Source organism: Triticum urartu, chromosome 7, assembly GCF_003073215.2.
Source record: "Triticum urartu cultivar G1812 chromosome 7, Tu2.1, whole genome shotgun sequence".
NCBI classification, from domain to species: Eukaryota; Viridiplantae; Streptophyta; class Magnoliopsida; order Poales; family Poaceae; genus Triticum; species Triticum urartu.
Genome location: NC_053028.1, coordinates 682,057,855 through 682,073,371, shown reverse-complemented (window position 1 = coordinate 682,073,371; position 15,517 = coordinate 682,057,855). Strand labels below are relative to the sequence as shown.

Below are 15,517 nucleotides of genomic sequence, written 5' to 3'. Positions count from 1 at the left end.
CCAACGCCTCGCACCCACGCGCGTGCGTGTACGAGAGAAATGCGCAAACCTCCATGCATCGCTCGGCCCCGACCACCCACCGTAACTGGGAACACCCCGATATTTTCCTTGCCCTCGCTTCTACCATGGTTTTTTTCGTCATGGACGGCCCAAAGAATGTCATGCAGCTGCGTCTCCGTCCCGCCCAGGACGAAAAGCCCATTTTCTGTCATGATTTTTTTTCATAGAAGTAGGAGCCCACCACATCTATGATTATACCGGGTTTTGTCACCATTATCGTCATAGAAGTGTCATAAGTATGACAGAAAAAAAAATTGTTCGGCCCAAAATGTCATGGGTGTGCCTTTTTTGTACTGAAGTTAATCCACGAACAGCATACTAAAGTTTGCGACTCTTTCCTGTTTTCTCCCAAATATCCACAATGATAGTAGGGCATTCCCTTTTCAGTTGCTCATACCCTTTACTGGCCACCACATCACAAATTATGTTTGAAGAGTTCATAAACTCAATGCAAGCATCTTTGAGCTGGCTGCAATGGTGGTGGTCGGCTAGAGCTAGCGTGGTCACCACAGTCTCGGCACAAAGAACCTCGCACAACTTGCCCTCGCACATCAATTTCATCCTTTCCATGGCATACCTATCTGCGGCGACAAGCAAATGCCTAAGCATTTCTTCATACTCTTCATCATTGAGCTCATCCATCGGAGGCAACGAGTCCTTGTAAATGAAGTGAAGCAGTCCTCTGAAAGCAGCAGGCTGCAAATGTTCGATAGTTATGCTGCGCCTTTTTTGTCCCTCATTGGCCCGTAGAACTCTGCACTGAAAACCGCCGAACGCATCGCACAGATTATCTTATGAGCTGAGAAAACCTCATGCTTCACATTGAAACATACATCAGCCCCCTTTGTGGCCTCCAACAAGCTACATGAACTCCTCAAACTACGATCATCACCGGGAGTGGGCTCGGTTGTTGTCACTCCGGGGTTGCCGGATCATAACCGTCGTAGGTGACTATAACTTGCAAGATCAGATCTAAAACATGGATATAATGATGAATTCATAAACGGTTCAGATCTGAAATCATGGCACTCAAACCCAAAGTGACAAGCATTAAGCATGGCAAAGTCATAGCAACATCAATCTAAGAACATAGTGGATACTAGGGATCATGCCCTAACGAAACTTACTCGATTACATGATGAATCTCATGCAACTGCTCACCGACCAGCGAGCCTACGAAGGAATTACTCACTCCCGGTGGGGAGCATCATGGAATTGGCGATGGAGAAGGGTTGGTGATGACGAAGATCAAAGATCCGCCTCTCTGGAGCCCCAAACGGACTCCAGATCTGCCCTCCCGAGGAAGAACGGGGCTTGGCGATGGCTCCGTCTCGTGGATCGCGATAATTCTTTCTCCCTATTTTTTTCTGGAAATATGTGATTTTATAGTATTAGGGGGTCGTCAGCGGGGCAACCAGGTGGGTACAACCCACCTGGGCGCGCTAGGAGAGGGGGCAAGCCCTGGTGGGTTGTGCCGACCTAGGGGCCCCTCTCCGGTAGGTCTTGGCTCCAGAAATTCTTATATATTGTATAAAAATTCCTCAAAAAGATTCGTTCCATTCCGAGAACTTTTATTTCTGCACAAAAACAACACCATGGTAGTTTTGCTGATAACAGCGTCAGTCCGGGGTTAGTTTCATTCAAATCGTGCAAATTAGAGTCCAAAACAAGAGGAAAAGCATGAGAAAAAGTAGATACGTTGGAGACGTATCAACTCCCCCAAGCTTAAACCTTTGCTTGTCCTCAAGCAATTCAGTTGATAAACTGAAAGTGAGAAAGAAAAACTTTTATGAACTCTTTTGCTCTTGTTTGCATAAATAAGCTTAAATAACACCCTAGTTTTCAGCCAGCATTATAACTAACCATGTTGACAATAACTCTTAAAGATTATAACGATTCATATCAATGACATAATCAGCTAGGGAGCAATAATAAGATATCTCAAACAGCAACACGTTGTCAAAACAACCATGATATAATATAACAATAATGGTATCTCGCTAACCCTTTATGAGACCGCAAAACATAAATGCAGAGCACCTCCAAAGTTCGAGCAGCGACTAAACATTGTAATTCATGGTAGAAAAAATCCAGTCATGATGCACCCAACATTAGCTACACACAATGCATAAATCATGACCGTTGTGCTCTACTTAGTTTCTGGCGCTTGTTTTTAGAAGGTGATGACACAACATAAAAGTAAACAGATAGTCCATTCGCAGAGAGAAGCAGTGATTTGTAGAGGTGCCAGAGCTCAATTTTTAAAACAGAGATAAATGAAATTTTGAGACATGCACCCTTCTTATTCACTTCATGACTATCAGTTATCAACATCTTCCATGCTAAGCACGCTAGTGGTGGTCCCAAGCGGAAAGTAAAGGTTTTGGCTCCATTGGGAGTTTTTGTTTGATTATTTAAGGGATGAACCCTTTTTGTATTTTGTAGTTTGGGACTGGGCATCCCTACTACCACCCATTTCCTCGTGCGATGGCAAGTGAATAAACACTCAACCTGAGGATAGCATGCTTAGTACGGAAGATATTGATAACCCACAAGTATAGGGGATCGCAACAGTTTTCGAGGGTAGAGTATTCAACCCAAATGTATTGATTCGACACAAGGAGAGCCAAAGAATATTATCAAGTATTAGCAGCTGAGTTGTCAATTCAACCACACCTGGAAACTTAATATCTGCAGCAAAGTGTTTATTAGCAAAGTAATATGATAGTGGTGATAACGGTAGCAAAAGGTAAACAATAGTAAAAGTAAAGTTTTTGGTATTTTGTAGTGATGATAGAAATAGCAACGGAAAAGTAAATAAGCGAAGAACAATATATGGAAAGCTCGTAGGCAATGGATCGGTGATGGAGAATTATGCCGGATGCGGTTCATCATGTAGCAGTCATAACCTAGGGTGACACAGAACTAGCTCCAGTTCATTGATATAATGTAGGCATGTATTCCAAATAGTCATACGTGCTTATGGAAAAGAACTTGCACGACATCTTTTGTCCTACCCTCCTGTGGCAGAGGGGTCCTTACGGAAACTAAGGGATATTAAGGCCTCCTTTTAATAGAGAACCGAAACAAAGCATTAACACATAGTGAATACATGAACTCCTCAAACTATGGTCATCACCGGTAAGTATCCCGATTATTATCACTTCGGGGTTAACGGATCATAACACATAATAGGTGACTATAGACTTGCAAGATAGGATCAAGAACACTCATATATTGATGAAAACATAATAGGTTCAGATCTGAAATCATGGCACTCGGGCCCTAGTGACAAGCATTAAGCATAGCAAAGTCATAGCAACATCAATCTCAGAACATAGTGGACACTAGGGATCAAACCCTAACAAAACTAACTCGATTACATGATAGATCCCATCCAACCCATCATCGTCTAGCAAGCCTACGATGAAATTGGTGATGGAGGATGGTTGATGATGATGATGGCGATGGATTCCCCTCTCCGGAGCACTGAACGGACTCCAGATCAGCCCTCCCGAGAGGTTTTAGGGCTTGGCGGCGGCTCCGTATCGTAAAACACGATGATTTCTTCTCTCTAATTTTTTTCTCATCAAAACTCAATATATGGAGGTGGAGTTGGAGTCGGAGACGCAACAGGGGGCCCACGAGGTAGGGGGCGCGCCCTAGGGGGGCAGGCGCGCCCCTCACCCTCGTGGCAAGACGGTGGGCCCCTAGCCTTCATCTTTGGCAGGTATTTTTCTTATTTTCTGAAAAGTGTCTCCGTGAAGTTTCAGGTCATTCCGAGAACGTTTGCTCCTGCACATAAATAACACCATGGTAGTTCTGCTGAAAAAAGCGTCAGTCCGGGTTAGTTCCGTTCAAATCAAGAAAGTTAGAGTCCAAAACAAGGGGAAAAGTGTTTGGAAAAGTAGATACGTTGGAGACGTATTGTCAGTGTCAAAACCAGCGGATCTCGGGTAGGGGGTCCCGAACTGTGTGTCTAGGCCGGATGGTAACAGGAGGCAAGGGACACGAAGTTTTACCCAGGTTCGGGCCCTCTTGATGGAGGTAAAACCCTACGTCCTGCTTGATTAATATTTAAGATATGGGTGTTACAAGAGTAGATCTACCATGAGATAAGAGAGGCTAAACCCTAAAACCTAGCCTACGGTATGATTGTATGTTGTGATTGTTGTCCTACGGACTAAAACCCTCCGGTTTATATAGACACCGGAGAGGGTTAGGGTTACACAAGGTCGGTTACAAAGGAGGAGATATCCATATACGTATTGCCTAGCTTGCCTTCCACGCCAAGTAGAGTCCCATCCGGACACGAGACGAAATCTTCAATCTTGTATCTTCAGAGTCTAACAGTCCGGCTAATGGAGATAGTCCGGCTAATGGAGACCCCCTAATCCAGGACTCCCTCAGTAGCCCCTGAACCAGGCTTCAATGACGATGAGTCTGGCGCGCAGTTGTCTTCGGCATTGCAAGGCGGGTTCCTTCTCCGAATACATTACAGAAGAAGTTGAATACGAGGATAGTGTCCGACCCTGCAAAATAAGTCCCACATTTCACGATAGAGAGAATAATGTTTTTTCGCAGATCTAATTTGCTGGCTTGTTTTGACAGCATGACGTCATGTCATGGTCCGGTGACTATTCGAACCATTTCTTTTAACGAGCCTCGCACATAACGCGAGGCAGTTTTTCGACACGTCTTGTCAAGGCAGAGATCGTGTCCCCTTATTACGGGATTCTCATCAATACGGGCGTGGGTAACCCAACCGCGCCATCAATTGCGGCGCTTGGGGGATAAGCGAGTTTTACTAGGCAAGTGGGGACGTTTAATTTTGTCCGCCCATATAAAGGGATAAGGACTCACCTTTCTATCCACGCCTTCTTCCTCCTCCGCTCATCCGCTCTAACATACTCGAGATCTAGCGCCCAAGTCCTCACTTCCATCTCTACCTTCTCCAACCATGTACGGAGCGGGAGGCAAGTGGATGGTCTCCTCCATCATGGAGGGAGACGTCAAGAAACTGAGGAGAGCCGGATACCTGCACGACGATATCGCGCACCGGCTCCCAGATGAGGGACAGCTCATCCCCACCCCCGAGCCCCATGAGAGGGTGGTATTCCTCACCCATTACCTCCGCGGACTGGGATTCCCTCTCCATCCCTTCTTCCGGGGCTCATGTTTTATTACGGCCTGGATTTCCACAATCTGGCCCCGAACTTCATCCTCAACATCTCGGCGTTCATTGTCGTGTGCGAGGCCTTCCTCCGCATCAAGCCCCACTTCGGCTTATGGCTGAAGACCTTCAATGTCAAGCCAAAGGTAGTGAGCGGCCGTCAGGCGGAGCGTGGAGGCGCCATGGTGGGCAAGATGCCCAACATCACATGGCTCGAGGGCACCTTCGTGGACACCATAAAGGGGTGGCAATCGGGGTGGTTCTATATCACCGAGCCGCGCGACCCCGCATGGGTAGCGGCCCCCGAGTTCCGATCTGGCATCCCCATGTGGCTCACCTCCTGGAAAGAGAAGGGCCTGTCCTGGGGTAATTCAAAAGAGCTGACCGGACTCCAGTCATGTATTCAGAACATGGTGGATAAGAAGCTCAAGCTTGTCAACATAGTCCAGGTTATGCTCGTTCGCCGGATACTCCCATGCCAACAACGGGAGTTTACCTTGTGGGAGTTCAATCCGGCGCAGCACCGAACTCTGAACAGGCTCTTCGACATGACTCATGAAGATGCCTGGAGGGTGCTGCTAATGGGCACCGCGGTCCCTCCCTCCATTACTGAGGATCGCGGATTCAGCGCAAAGCGCCACGCCAGTGCGGTAAGTTGTTTTACCTTTCAAAGGATACTTGTTTTCTATATAGATTGACTCTATGCGAGATCTAAACTCCCGTGCCGTTAACAGGACTGGCAGAAGATGGCCGGACAAATCGACTGTCCGGCTCCCTTGCCCGAAGGCCCTGCAGACGCCCTTCTGGTGAAGATGTTGACTCCGGCCCCTTATAAGGTGCCGGAGAAGACCCAGAAGGCCAAGGGAGCTCGAAAGAGTTCCCGACGCCAGGAGCCGTCGGACTCACCGTCCGACGAATCTGTGGCGCACTCTTCCCCCGAAGACGAGGAAGAGGAAGAAGAGGCTCCCCCACTGACTGGGGGAGACAAGAAAAGGAAGGCCGCCCCAACTGGAGAGACCGGAGGGTCCAAGAAGGGAAGGACGCTCCTTCCGGACAGCTCCACCGCCGCCGACAAAAGTGAAGACGAGTGGTTGCCCAGGGCCAAGCCCCAGGGGAGATCGTAAGTATTCGGATACCAAAGTAACCCATAGGATTCCTTTGTCGCATTGCTTTCCCTAACACCGAACTCAATTGTGCAGGCCGCCCCGAGCCAATATCGAGGTATCCTCGGACGGCTCCCTGGGCGCGTCGGACATGGATAGCGATCCAGTCCCGACCGCCACCTCCCCTCATCCAGCCGACGACACCGAGGTGCTATCTCAAGAGGCACCGGATCGAGGGGGGACAGTCCCGGAGGCGCCTCAAGGCGACCTTCCGGACTCCGGGTCCGAGGGGATGGGGTCCGCAAGAGCTCCGAGTTCGGCCCTTAGCCGAACACCGCGCCGGACCCTCCAACGGCTCCGAGCTCGGGTAGGTTGTTCCCTTCTAAGGGAGGTGAGACGCCTGTGCCAGTGGCCTCTGTCCATGCAGAGGCACTGGACACTATGTTGGAAGCGCTCCACAGCGCTTCCATCGAGGAGGAGCACCGCACTATCCTGAGTGCGGTGATCCAGAAGGTTCAGTCCGCCAAGAGCGGATTGACTGAAGCCTGTACTTGCCTTCTAACAGGCTTCGAGGTAAGTGTTTTAAAATGTAGTAGAAATATTACCGCATAGGCAGCCCTTGATGTTTGTTCAGTGTTCACAAAGAAAAGCCGAACAGAGGATCAAATAATATCGCAGGAGTCTAATATAAGTATGTCAATATGCATATGCAGGCTTCGCTGCTGGCGTCTGCCGCACTGACTGCGGAGGTCGCCGTACTGAAGGAGGCCCTCGAGGGGTCCCAGAAAGAGCTTGGCCTTGCTAAGAGGCAGCTCGAGGAGAACAAGGGTAAGTAATACCCCGTCTGTAGATGAGAAAAAGGACGCGATTGCTAAATGACAGGATCATTGTATGTTTGCCAGGGGCCACGGCGGAGGTGGCGACCCTGAAGCAAGCGCTGTCCCAGGCCGAAGAAAAGGCGGCCCAGGAGCGCACCGAGCGAGAGAGGCACGAGGCTCAGGTGGGCGAGGTGCAGCAAGAGCTCCAGGCTCTCGTGACCAAGCACGAGGAGTTGGAGCTTGACCTGAAGACGAGAGAGTCTGAGCTTGCCGCGGCCCGTGAGAGCACGAAGAGTGCCAAGGCCGAGGCCCAGAAGGCCCTTCAGGAGATCGATGTGATGAAGAAGATAGCGGCGGGTAAGGCTTTCTATATGCAAAGCAAGCATGTAAGGGTGAATTATCGATTACTTACCCGAATCCGGAGCTCTTCAGGAGCATTCGCATGTTTGCCCCGCAGTGTGTCCAATGCCACACTGTTCTACCAGGCCGAGGACGGAAGCTCGACAGAGAAGCTGTTCTGGTCTCAGTATGCTGAGGCCGAACATCCGATGCCAATGAGCGACCAGCTGAAGCAGATGGCCGAGCTACATAAGGCGACCGATGAGGCCATGAAGGGCTTCATAGTCCGGTTGTGGCCTGGCAACGCCCTTCCGAACAGCTTCTTCAGCCTGGTGAGGCGGCTTGTGGATGCCTGCCCACAGCTGGAGGTCGTCAAGCGATCCATCTGCATTGAAGGTGCACGCCAGGCCTTTGCCCATGTAAAAACGCAGTGGGTCAAGCTAGACGCCGTGAAGCTGATCAAGAAGGGGCCGCTGGAGGGTAAGGAGCACCGCCACCCCGGGATGTACTACGAGGGTGTTCTGCCGGGCGCCCGTCTTATCGCGGATGAGTGTTTGCAAAATGTAATATTTGAATGAGACTTGCTCGTTTTGTCCGGTATGTATGAAAACTTGTATCGTATTCGCTATGCAATGCTTTTGTGAATTTAAAATATTACCTTCTGTTTGGCTGTTTATCCAATCTGAGAGATGGCTAGTCCTCGGCTTCTGCCCCCATGTCGCTAGTGATGGGGTGTTCGGGATAAACCTGAGCACTCTTGTTCCCATATTTGGGTCCTTCGAGGGAGGTGCGCAGCACAACGAACAAGGCAACCAGACTAATATTGCTTTATCACTCTCACTTAGCCATAGAATTCTATAATTTTAAATTTCGGCGAAGCCCTTGGTGTTCGGAAGGCCGAATTCGGGGCGTGATACATGCCTGTAAGCCGGACGGAGCCGGCCCCTCGCCCTAAGCGGCATAAGTCTTTAGGGACTTGAAAAACCTCGCCGAACAGTGACCAGTCTCTCTCCTTATCATGACAGTCATTTTTAGCTTTCTCTACTGAGGTGCTCGGCTCGGCAGAACCGGGGCACAATCGCAGTAGTTCTCCTAATGCTACCTTAGCCGATGGAGCGGAACGTAAGGTACCAAAACATAGGAGCCGGGCAAACCCAACATTTGACCAAAGACATGATTCGGAGCTGATGCATATAATGCTATAAGTTCGGGGTGCCGCACTTGTGAAAGTGTTCGGACTTTTCACACCATATTGTGGGTACGTAAGCCCCTGGTGCATTGGCCGTACCAGAGTGTACGGTTGCTAGGCGTCATTAAGGAACACATAGATATGTATACATATAACAAAAATGCGATAATAGTCGTAATGTCATGCATTGTATATTAAAAATTGCATTAAAGCAGAGTGATAGAGATAGTGTAATGAGCGAAAGAGTAGGACTATGTCCCTTCCAAGGGCGAGCTGAGGAATTATATGAAATATGTAATCCACCTGGGAATTTCGTAGTCGTTGGCCTCCTTGGTTGTTGTATCATGTGTTCGGCAATAGAGCTTTCGGACAGTGTTTCCAGAGATTGAAGTCCTGAAAGAAAAAGAAAAATAACCAAACGGGAAGCCCCTGGTGCAGTTTAGGCCACGTTTTGGGGAGTACCATAGTTGTGCCTCCACCTCCCCATCTGTGCCCATGGTATTTTTAATGCATAATTATGTACGCGTGGCACGAACAACGTCGTTGGGCTGGGATTGGGGTGGCCGTCGTATTGCTACGCGAGCTCAAATCGCGCCAGGCGGTCTATTTGCCGATTGCCCCGAGCGCGCTTGAAGGTGTCCGGGCTTTGAAACACCGAACTGGTAGATTGCCTTGAGAGGCTGCTTTGCGCTTCTGCTGCGAGGGCCGCGGTGTGCTCCTCTGTTCGGAGAGAGCGCTCTGTGTTTCCATTGACTGTAATAGCTCTGCGAGGTCCTGGCATCTTGAGCTTGAGGTATGCATAATGTGGTACCGCATTGAATCTAGCGAATGCGGTTCGTCTTAGCAGCGTGTGATAACCACTGCGGAACGGGACTATATCGAAGATTAACTCTTCGCTTCGGAAGTTATCCGGGGATCCGAAGACCACTTCCAGTGTAATTGAGCCTGTGCAGTGGGCCTCTACGCCTGGAATGACGCCTTTAAAGGTCGTCTTTGTGGGTTTGATCCTTGAGGGGTCTATACCCATTTTGCGCACTGTGTCCTGATAAAGCAGGTTCAGGCTACTGCCGCCGTCCATGAGGACTCGAGTGAGGTGAAATCCGTCGATGATTAGGTCTAGGACCAGTGCGGCGAATCCGCCATGACGGATACTGGTGGGGTGGTCCCTGCGATCGAAGGTGGTCGGACAAGAGGACCAAGGGTTGAACTTTGGGGCGACTGGCTCCAACGCATATACGTCCCTGAGCGCACGCTTCTGCTCCCTCTTGGGGATGTGGGTTGCGTATATCATGTTCACCATCCACACTTGCGGGGGAAACCTGTTCTGTCCTCCTGTGTGCGGCTGCCGGGTTCTTCCTCGTCATCGCTATGCGGCCCCTTGTCCTTGTTTTCGGCAATTAGCTTACCGGCCTTCTTGAACACCCAACAATCCCTGTTGTTGTGATTGGCAGGCTTGTCTGGGGTGCCGTGTATTTGACACGAGCGATCGAGTATACGGTCCAAACTGGACGGACCCTGTGTACTTTGTTTGAATGGCTTTTTCCGATGACCGGGTTTAGAGCCTTTCAATCCGGCATTGACTGCCGTATCATCAGTACTTTCGCCGTTAATGCGGCACTTATGCTTGTTGCGACGTGACCTACTGTTGCCGTCCTTGGTATCTAAGGTACCATGGTTCTTTGATATGTTGTTACTGCGAGCCAACCAGTTGTCTTCTCCTGCACAAAAGCGGGTCATGAGCGTCGTGAGGGCTGCCATAGATTTCAGCTTTTCCTGACCGAGGTGCGGACTAGCCACTCGTCTCGGATGTTGTGCTTGAAAGCCGCTAAGGCATCCGCATCCGGACAGTCAACGATTTGGTTTTTGTTTGTAAGGAACCGAGTCCAGAATTGCCTGGCCGACTTTTCTGGCTGCTGAATTATGTGGCTCAAGTCATCGGCATCTGGTGGTCACACATAAGTGCCCTGAAAGTTGTCGAGGAATGCGGCTTCCAGATCTTCCCAGCAGCTAATGGAGTCCGCTGACAAGCTATTAAGCCAATGCCGTGCTGGTCCTTTGAGTTTTAGTGGGAGGTACTTGATGGCATGTAAGTCATCACCGCGGGCCATGTGGATGTGGAGGAGGAAGTCCTCAATCCATACCGCGGGATCTGTTGTGCCGTCGTATGATTCAATGTTTACTGGTTTGAAACCTTCTGGGAATTGATGTTCCATTACTTCGTCTGTGAAGCATAAGGGGTGTGCGGCACCTCTGTATTAGGCTATATCGCAGTGTAGCTCGTATGGGTCCTGCCTGCTGTGTTCGGCCCGGCCGGATTTGCTTTTACTGTATCCGGCGTGACGTTTATCATCCCGTAGAGTGGTGCGCCCTCGTGATCCGTAGATCGATCTTGAATGCTTTGCTTTGTCCTCCAATATCTCTCGCAGGTCTGGCGTATCTCCCCATGCCTTTTTATTTGGATGGCGTTGGGGCGGAGGCTGAGCTTCTGGCAGGAATGCCTCTCTATCGCGGCCACGAGGTGGCCGATCAGCCGTATCATACACTTCTTCTTCTAGTCGGGGTAGTAACCTGCGTCTTGGGTAACTCTTGGAGGGACGCTCGAATTTATATTCCTCGGCTGCGAGGACTTCAGTCCATTTGTCAGCTAGCAGATCTTGATCAGCTTGAAGCTGTTGCTGCTTTTTCTTCAGGCTATTTGCCGTGGCCATAAGCCTGCGCTTGAAGCGCTCTTGTTTGACAGGATCCTCTGGTACGGCGAATTCATCGTTGCCGAGGCTTGCCTAGTCTTCGGAGGGGGGCATGTAATTGTCATCCTCCTCCTCTCCGCCAGCCGCTCTCTCAGGAGAGCTGGATCCTTCATCCTCCTGATCTAACTCTTGCTGTAGGGGATTTTTATTGTCTTCGGTGCTATCTGGAGTGTTATTATCTCTTGTGCTGGTATCACCACTTTTTCTTTGGCGGGACTTAGAGTGGCTCCGCTGACGTCAGCGCTTGGGTTGCTTCTTGGAGGGGTCATCCTCCGCTATCTCGTCGCCGTTGCCTTCATTGGGTGTATCCACCATGTATATGTCATACGACGAGGTGGCCATCCAGTGCCCTATAGGTGCTGGCTCATGTTCGTCTCCTACATCGTCGTCCATACCGTCGATGTCTCCGGAGTCGAAGTCGAGCATGTCGGTTAAATCATCGACAGTGGCTACAAAGTGGGTGGTGGGTGGGCGTCGAATTTCTTCGTTGTCCGTATCCCAGTCCTTTTGGCCATGATCCGGCCAGGGCTTTCCTAATAAAGAGAGAGACCATAGTGAATTCAGAATGTCGCCGAAGGGCGAGTGCTGAAAGATATCCGCAGCGGTGAATTCAATGATCGGCGCCCAGTCGGATTCGATTGGCAGGGGCGCGGATGGTTCGGGGTCCGGAGAAGAGTCCGGCACCTTGGAGTCATGGGCTGCGCAGAGGATTATGCTGGTGTTCGGCTCGATCGCCGTTGAGACTGCAGCCCCTGAGGTGGTGTCTAGCCACCCGTCCTCGATTAGCGCAGCTGGCTCCGAGCTAAGGGTCAGAGCTGATGCGGGCGCGGCCTCTGGGGTACCGTCCGATGGCAGAGCTAGGTCATACCTATCACGACAGTGCGGCGCGCCCGGCTGTGGCTCGAATCCGTTGAAGATCAAGTCCCCACGGATGTTGGCCGTGTAATTCAAACTTCCAAATCTGACCTGATGGCCAGGGGCGTAGCTTTCAATCTACTCCAGATGGCCAAGCGAATTGGCCTACAGTGCAAAGCCGCCGAATACAAAGATCTGTCCGGGGAGAAAAGTCTCACCCTGGACTGCATCTCTATCGATGATAGTAGGAGCCATCAACCCTAACAACGACGACACAGAGGAACTCTCAATGAAAGCACCAATGTTGGTGTCAAAACCGGCGGATCTCGGGTAGGGGGTCCCGAACTATGCGTCTAGGCCGGATGGTAACAGGAGGCAAGGGACACGAAGTTTTACCCAGGTTCGGGCCCTCTTGATGGAGGTAAAACCCTATGTCCTGCTTGATTAATATTGAAGATATGGGTGTTACAAGAGTAGATCTACCACGAGATCAGAGAGGCTAAACCCTAAAAGCTAGCCTTCGGTATGATTGTATGTTGTGATTGTTGTCCTACGGACTAAAACCCTCCGGTTTATATAGACACCGGAGAGGGTTAGGGTTACACAAGGTCGGTTACAAAGGAGGAGATATCCATATACGTATTGCCTAGCTTGCCTTCCACACCAAGTAGAGTCCCATCCGGACACGAGACAAAGTCTTCAATCTTGTATCTTCATAGTCTAACAGTCCGGCTAATGGAGATAGTCCGGCTGTCCGGAGACCCCTAATCCAGGACTCCCTCACGTATCAACTCCCCCAAGCTTAAACCTTTGCTTGTCCTCAAGCAATTCAGTTGACAAACTGAAAGTGATAAAGAAAAACTTTTACAAACTCTGTTTGCTCTTGTTGTTGTGAATATGTAAAGCCAATATTCAAGTTTTCAGAAAAGATTATAACTAACCACATTCGCAATAATGCATAGGTCTCAAGTTTACTCATATCAATAGCATAATCAACTTGCGAGCCATAATAATAAAACTCGGATGACAACACTTTCTCAAAACAATCATAATATGATATGACAGGATGGTATCTCGCTAGCCCTTTCTGAGAGCGCAAAACATAAATGTAGAGCACCTTTAAAGACCAAGGACTGACTAGACATTGTAATTCATGGTAAAAGAGATCCAGTCAAGTCATACTCAATGTAAACTAACAGTAATGAATGCAAATGACAGCGGTGCTCTCCAACTGGTGCTTTTTAATAAGAGGATGATGGCTCAGCATAAAAGTAAATAGATAGGCCCTTCGCAGAAGGAAGCAGGGATTTGTAGAGGTGCCAGAGCTCGTTTTTGAAACAGAGGTGAATAATATTTTGAGCGGTATACTTTCATTGTCAATATAACAACCAAGATATGGCGATATCTTCCATGCTACACACATTATAGGCGGTTCCCAAACAGAATGGTAAAGTTTATGCTCCCCCTTCCACCACAAGCATCAATCCATGGCTTGCTTGAAACAATGAGTGCCTCCAACTAACAAGAGTCCCAGGAGGAGTTTTGTTTGCAATTATTTTGATTTAGTTTGCATAAAGCATGGGACTAGGCATCCCGGTGACCAACCATTTATCTCGTGAGTGACGAGTGGAGTCCACTCCTCTTGAGAATAACCCGCCTAATATGGAAGATACAGACAGCCCTAGTTGATACATGAGCTATTCGAGCATACAAAACATGATATTTATTTGAAGGTTTAGAGTTTGGCACATACAAATTTACTTGGAACGGCAGGTATATACCATATCTAGGTAGGTATAGTGGACTCATGTGGAATAACTTTGAGGTTTAAGGAGTTTGGATGCACAAGCAGTATTCCCGCTTAGTACAGGTGAAGGCTAGCAAAAGACTGGGAAGCGACCAGCTAGAGAGCGACAACAGTCATGAACATGCAGTAAAATTAATCAACATCGAATGCAAGCATGAGTAGGATATAATCCACCATGGACATAAATATCGTGAAGGCTATGTTGATTTTGTTTCAATTACATGCGTGAACATGTGCCAAGTCAAGTCACTTAAATCATTCAGAGGAGGATACCACCCTATCATACCACATCATAATCATTTTAATAGCATGTTGGCACGCAAGGTAAACCATTATAACTCATAGCTAATCAAGCATGGCACAAGAAACTATGATCTCTAGTTGTCATTGCAAACATGTTTATTCATAATAGGTTGAATGAGGAACGATGAACTAACCATATTTACAAAAACAAAAGAGGTCGAGTTCATACCAGTTTTTCTCATCTCAGTCAGTCCATCATATATCATCATAATTGCCCTTCACTTGCACGACCGAACGATGTGAATAATAATAATAATAATAATAGTGCACGTGCATTGGACTAAGCTGGAATCTGCAGGCATTCAATAAACAGGAGAAGACAATGCAATATGGGCTCTTTTGTCAGATAAACAATAATGCATATAAGAACCCCTTCAACAATTTAATAATGGTCTTCTCCTATCGACCCCCAAAGAAAAGAAAAGAAATAAAACTATTTACACGGGAAAGCTCCCAACAAGCAAAAGAAGAACATGAAATATTTTGGGTTTTCTTTTTAATTACTACTACAAGGATGGAAAGTAAACTAATTAAAAGCTACAACTAATTTTTTGGTTTTTCTTAAGGTTTATTAAACACACAAGAAGAAAGCATAAAAAGGAAAATAAACTAGCACCGACATCTAGCAATGAGTGTGTGAGCATAAATGTAATGTCGGTGGGAAATACGTACTCCCCCAAGCTTAGGCTTTTGGCCTAAGTTGGTCTATGGCCACGGCTGGCCTGGCGGATATCCATAATAATAGTTGTTGGGGTCGTACTGTGATGCAGCAGCTATCGCCTACTGAGCTGCAGCGTGGCGACGAGCAGCCTCCTCTCTCCTCATGTACTCATTTTCCTACTCTCTGGTAATAGTATATCCTCCTCTTTCCTAATAATCAAAGAAAGCAGGAACAGGGAGAGTAATACGGACAACACGGCGTCTGTCAAAGATTAGTCGATACTGGAGAGGTGATTCCTTCCTCTCGACAAACTGGTGGTGAACTATAGCATTAAAATCTAGATAGGCAGGAGGTAATTCAATATCATTTTTGCGCACATCTATACCAAGAAAATTAGCTACGCAGGTTGCATAAATTCCACCAAAGAAATCTCCATTACGTCAATTAAGATGCAACCTACGT

At 48.4% G+C, this 15,517-nt stretch overlaps 1 pseudogene; it reads right to left on the bottom strand.

Moving 5' to 3' along the window:
* Nucleotides 1–359: 359 nt before the first annotated feature.
* LOC125519394 overlaps nt 360–15,517 on the bottom strand; it is an 85,639-nt pseudogene continuing 70,481 nt past the window's right edge.